Below are 5,595 nucleotides of genomic sequence, written 5' to 3'. Positions count from 1 at the left end.
GCCTGTTCAAGAGGACATTGACCGGCAGTCCGGGTCAGGAGAGCGGCGGCGCGGGGCGCAAGAAGCGCGCGGGCCGGCGGATCCGGCGGGAGGGGGTCGCCGGACAATCCCGGGGCTGAGAATCCGCATTAAGATCCAACCGCGCGGTCTTGCTTGGCCATCAGCACCGCAGCCGGCTGCAGGCGAGAGAGGAAGGGAGAGGGGGGGGGGAGAAGGGAGAAGGGAGCCAGGGGCGGAGGGGGGGGGAAGTCAAACTTTGCTTTCAGAGGCAACCACCAAATTCATCTCCCCTCAATCCTTAAATCTAGCGAGCTCTGTTCGAAACGCAGAAATAATCCATAATTTGGGGGTGGGGTGGGGTCGGGGAACAGGGGACGGGCAAAGAGGGGAGCGGACGGCAAGTTCTTCTTGGGGGGGGTAACCTGTGAATCGGGGGCGGCGGAGCATTCAGGACGCTGGACAGAGCATGCGATGGCTGGGAAGGCTCGGGCTCCGACCCCCCCCCCCAGCCAAAAAGTGCGAGTGGGGGGAAGGAAAAAAACAACAGGCAGGCAAAGCTCAGCGACCCTGGGATGATGGGAATGTCAGCACCTTTGAAAGAGCCCCCCCAAGCGCTCCGGGATCCCGGATCCACCGCCCATGGTCTTCTTTCGGAGTCGCTTCGGATCTCCCCTGTTCCAAGTGGGAACGCCGCTCGACTTCAGCACCGCGGACAGCTCCGTTCTCCGCTCCGCCCGCCCGGGTTTTCCCCGGGTTTTTTAACAGCACCCCTCAACTTGCGTCGTTTGAGTTTGGGATTTCTTCTTCCTCCTCCTCCTCCTCGTCTATCTCCCCTCCCCAAGATCCCAAGCCCACGTGCCCCATAACGACCCTCCTGATTGGCCGCCCAGCTTTTAGGGTGATGTCACACACACCGCACACTGACTAAGGAAACTTGATCGCTCCTCGGCTTGATTAAAAGAGACACGAAATTAATTACAGCCCAGATCCAACTGTTAGCGGGCCATTTCCACCCTATTTCCTTTCATTACGCTACTGATGAAGTTCTAAATGGGGTTATTAGCCACGGGTGGGGGGGGGGGAAAGAGAGAATCTTGTTTGGGGTGTGTGCATTTGCGGGTGCATTTCCAAACTCTCTTCTCCTGTTCGCAATGAGCTGAATCGTGGTCTCCCTTTATCGTGCGGAGGGAAGATTTTGTTTTCCTCGAAAGGAAATAATTGCAGAGGGGGTTATTGAAAGGAAAGCTGGACGACGCAGAGGACAAGAAAAGAAATCTTTTTTTTTTAATTTTAGAACTGTTCTAATAGGAGGTTTCGATTTGACAGATAGCTAATTGTTCACAGATAGCCTTATTGTTTTATTTTTCTTTTAAAGAATGGCCGTCTCTTCGAAAAACGTTGATTTTTTAAATCATTGGTTGACGTCTATCGCTTTTATCTGGCCTGATTTTGAAATATAGTGTGGAATCACACTGCTGAATATTAAAAGATGAGTCTAGCTCCGTATTTTGGAGGCCTGTGTTGACCGCTGGAGTAAGAACATTGAAAACTAAGTTCCTGTACACCCGGGAATACGTCTCACAGACGTGAAACATTCACGGGATTGGATTGGAAATGTATAGGTAAAGGGAGGGGTGGCGGTGAATCTATAATATGAAAGGAAGCCACCCGTTCTGGCGACGCAATTATTTTGAGCGGAAATTCAAAAAGAGCGCATCCTCCCGCTAGTTAGAGCCAATAACAACCGTATAAAGGCAAAGAACGTGCTTATTTCCTGCATCCATACACAGTTTTATTGGTAAGGGGGGGGGAGCCCTAGACAGTAGGGAGCACTGGAATTTATATCTTGCCTCCCTCCTTACCATTCTAAAGGCACAAAACATTTGGAAAGTCACGATTTCATTGGAAAGCACTGCTTGGGGAAGGGTCTCCAGCAGAAGCGAAAGATGGCTCTTTTATTGGAAACTGAATCACAGAGCAGGATCCTAAACTAGGCATAAATGCCATTGAAGCCAATAGGGCTTACTTCGAAGTGAAAAGTCGAAGTGGAGCAATAATAAGAATTGGTTGTTATATGACGACTTTCTCTACGATTTAAGGGAGACTCAGACCGGCTTACAATCACCTTCCTTTCCACAACAGGCACCCTGTAAGGTAGGTGGGGCTAAGAAAGAGTGACTTGCCCAAGCTCACCCAGCTGGCTTCATGTGTAGGAGTGGGGAAACCAACCCGGTTCACCAGATTAGAGTCCGCCACTCATCTGGAGGAGCGGGAATCAAACCCGGTCCTCCAGATCAGAGTCCACCGCCCCAAACCACCGCTCTTAACCACCACACCACGCTGGCTCAATAAGAAAGTAGGGGAGCTGTGGGACTTGTTTATGGTCCATTTTTGCGGTGCTTTTGAGTATTATTTTTTTTTTAATGTGCCATTTCAGTTCGTCCATCTTTCAGGATCTGGGACATCCGAGCCATCAATATCCTTGGTCGCCGGGGAACTGACGCAACACCGACCTCTACCAGGGCAGTGAGCGAAGAGAAGACGGGAGACTTTCCCCAATGCAGATAACACGCACAAAAGTAATATTTCAACGCCAGAAGCGGGAGCTTTTCCTCTGATTTTCCTCTCTCTCTCCTACAAACCACCCCCTCCATATACAGACATTCTCTCAGGACATTTAACACATATAATTTCGAAGCATACTAATTCTTATGGGAAAGATAATGACTCTCTCAAGGACAGTCTCAAAAGAAAGGAACTAGATAAAGTGGATTTAAATCTTTGAGTCTGGTTTGAATAAGGCAAGGAAGGATTCGATTTCCCAGAAGGAAACATCAGACAGTGGTTTCCTTTCGGTGTCTCTTTCCCTCTTGTCAATATTGTTTCCGGCTCACAGCCTGATCCTGCTCATGGTTACTCGGGAGTAAAACGCACTACATTCTGACTCCCTCGTAGGTGCGCTATGATTGCCGCCTAACCTCACAAAAAAGAGAAGCGGAGATGCGAACTTTTTGTTTGCTGGTCCTAAGGTGTTTGCCAAGTAAGGCGCTCTTGTAAGGGAAGGCGCCTCAAGTACGCTTACTAGGGAGTAAGATCCAGTACATTCGGTGGGACTCCTTTCTGAGTCAGCTCATTGGCTAAGCGTGTCTAGGACTCAAGTTCCTCAGCACTGATTTTTAGTTAGGGCCTGTGTGTCTTATCTCATTCGTTTGCCTTTCTTTCTTTCTTTCTTTCTTTCTTTCTTTCTTTCTTTCTTTCTTTCTTTCTTTCTTTCTTTCTTTCTTTCTTTCTTTCTTTCTTTCTTTCTTTCTCTCTCTCTTTCTCTCTCTCTTTCTCTCTCTCTCTCTTTCTCTCTCTCTCTTGTCCTTCCTTCTTTCTTTCTTTCTTTCTTTCTTTCTTTCTTTCTTTCTCTCTCTCTCTCTCTCTCTCTCTCTCTCTCTCTTGCCCTTCCTTCCTTCCTTCCTTTCTCTCTCTCTCTCTCTCTCTCGCCCTTCCTTCCTTCCTTCCTTCCTTCCTCTTTCTTTCTTTCTTTCTTTCTTTCTTTCTTTCTTTCTTTCTTTCTTTATTTATTTATTTATTTATTTATTTATTTATTTATTTCCCTCCTGCCTCCTCTCGGAGGTTTCGCTTTGACCCAGCAGCTTGCAGGCGGGCGACGGAGCGGCCAACCCGACACTGGCTCTGCGGGAGCTGGGCCGCCTCCCTAGAGGAGCCGCGGCCGTTTGCAAGCTGTCGGAGGAGCGGGGCGGGGGAGCAAAAACGCACAAAAACACAACCCCTGCTCCCGACTGAAGGGAAGTTTCTGCCCCAGACGTTTGTCACTTGAGGGCAGGCCCCTTCCCCCGCCTTAAATCAACAGGGAAAGGTGGCAGGGGCAGCCCTTCTCCTCCCCCTCGGTGAGTGCTTGAGGAGGGGGAGGATTCCTTGCAGCCCTGAGCCCCCTGCCCTGCAAGCCTGAATCCCGGCCTCCTTCCCCAGTCGCGGGCGTGTGGGAGCCACCCGCGTAGCAGAAAGCGCCCCGCCCCGCCTGGGAAACTGACAAGGTCTAGTCAATTGCACGCTGAAATCCAAGCGCTTCTCCGCCGAGGGGTGTGTGGTGTGTACATCGGATTTCCCCCCCTCCCCCGGCCCATTACCCTGGCTGCTTTTGAAAAGCGGTTGTAAGTGAGTCGTTTTGGCAGGAGGAAGATCCTGTTTGGAGTGCCTGGATGGTTCTGCGGGCTCTTTCCTCGCTGCACAAAACACTGGAAGGGCGCTTTTACACATGCTGAATAATACACTTTAAATCCACTTTAATGCACCTTAAGGATCGTTTGCAAGTGGGTTTTTGCCTTTCACACAGTAAAACCCAGCTGCAAAGTACATTGGAAGTGGATTGAAAGTGCATTATTCGGCATGTGTGAAAGCACCCTTGGGGAGGCAGCAGATGCTTCTGCCCTGGGCCTGAAAAGAGGTCCAGGTGAGAAGGCAGCGAAGGGAATTCTGGCCCCTTTGAAACAACCTTGTTGATTTCATGGAGTGGTGGTGGTGGAGGTTAAAACCTGCGGCACATAAGAACATAAGAAAAGCCCTGCTGGATCAGACCAAGGCCCATCAAGTCCAGCAGTCTGTTCACACAGTGGCCAACCAGGTGCCTCTAGGAAGCCACTAACAAGACGACTGCAGCAGCACCATCCTGCCTGTGTTCCACCGCACCCAAAATAATAGGCATGCTCCTCTGATACTAAAGAGAATAGGTATGCAGCATGACTAGTATCCATTCTAACAGTCATTAATACCCCTCTCCTCCATTAATATGTCCACTCCCCTCTTAAAGCCCTCCAAGTTGGCAGCCATCACCACGTCCTGGGGCAGGTAGTTCCACAATTTAACTATGCGTTGTGTGAAAAAATACTTCCTTTTATCTGTTTTGAATCTCTCACCCTCCAGCTTTAGCAGATGACCCCGTGTTCTAGTATTATGGGAGAGGGAGAAAAACTTCTCCCTGTCCACTCTCTCCAAACCATGCATAATTTTATAGACCTCTATCATGTCTCCCCTCAGCCACCTTCTTTCCAAGCTAAACAGCCCTAAGCGTCTTAACCGCTCCCCATAGGACAGTTGCTCTAGTCCCCTAATCATTTTGGTTGCTCTTTTCTGCACCTTCTCAAGCTCTGTAATATCCTTTTTGAGGTGTGGTGACCAGAACTGTTCACAGTATTCCAAGTGTGGTCTCATCATAGATTTGTACAAGGGCAGTATGATATCAGCAGTTTTATTCTCTATTCCTCGTCTAATTATGGCCAGCATGGAACTTGCCTTTTTTACAGCAGCAGCACACTGGGTTGACATCTTCATTGAGCTATCCACTACCACCCCAAGATCCCTTTCTTGGTCTGTTGCTGCCAGCACAGATCCCATCAGTGTATATGTGAAGTTGGGATTTTTTGTCCCAATATGCATCACTTTACACTTACTCACACTGAATCTCATTTGCCATTTTAATGCCCATTTTTCCAGTATGCAGAGATCCTTCTGGAGCTCTTCACAGTCCGATTTTGTTTTAACCACCCTAAATAATTTGGTGTCATCTGCAAACTTGGCTACTTCACATTC

This window comes from Euleptes europaea, chromosome 14 (assembly GCF_029931775.1).
Source record: "Euleptes europaea isolate rEulEur1 chromosome 14, rEulEur1.hap1, whole genome shotgun sequence".
Classification (NCBI taxonomy): Eukaryota; Metazoa; Chordata; class Lepidosauria; order Squamata; family Sphaerodactylidae; genus Euleptes; species Euleptes europaea.
Note: the sequence above shows the minus strand (reverse complement) of the source record.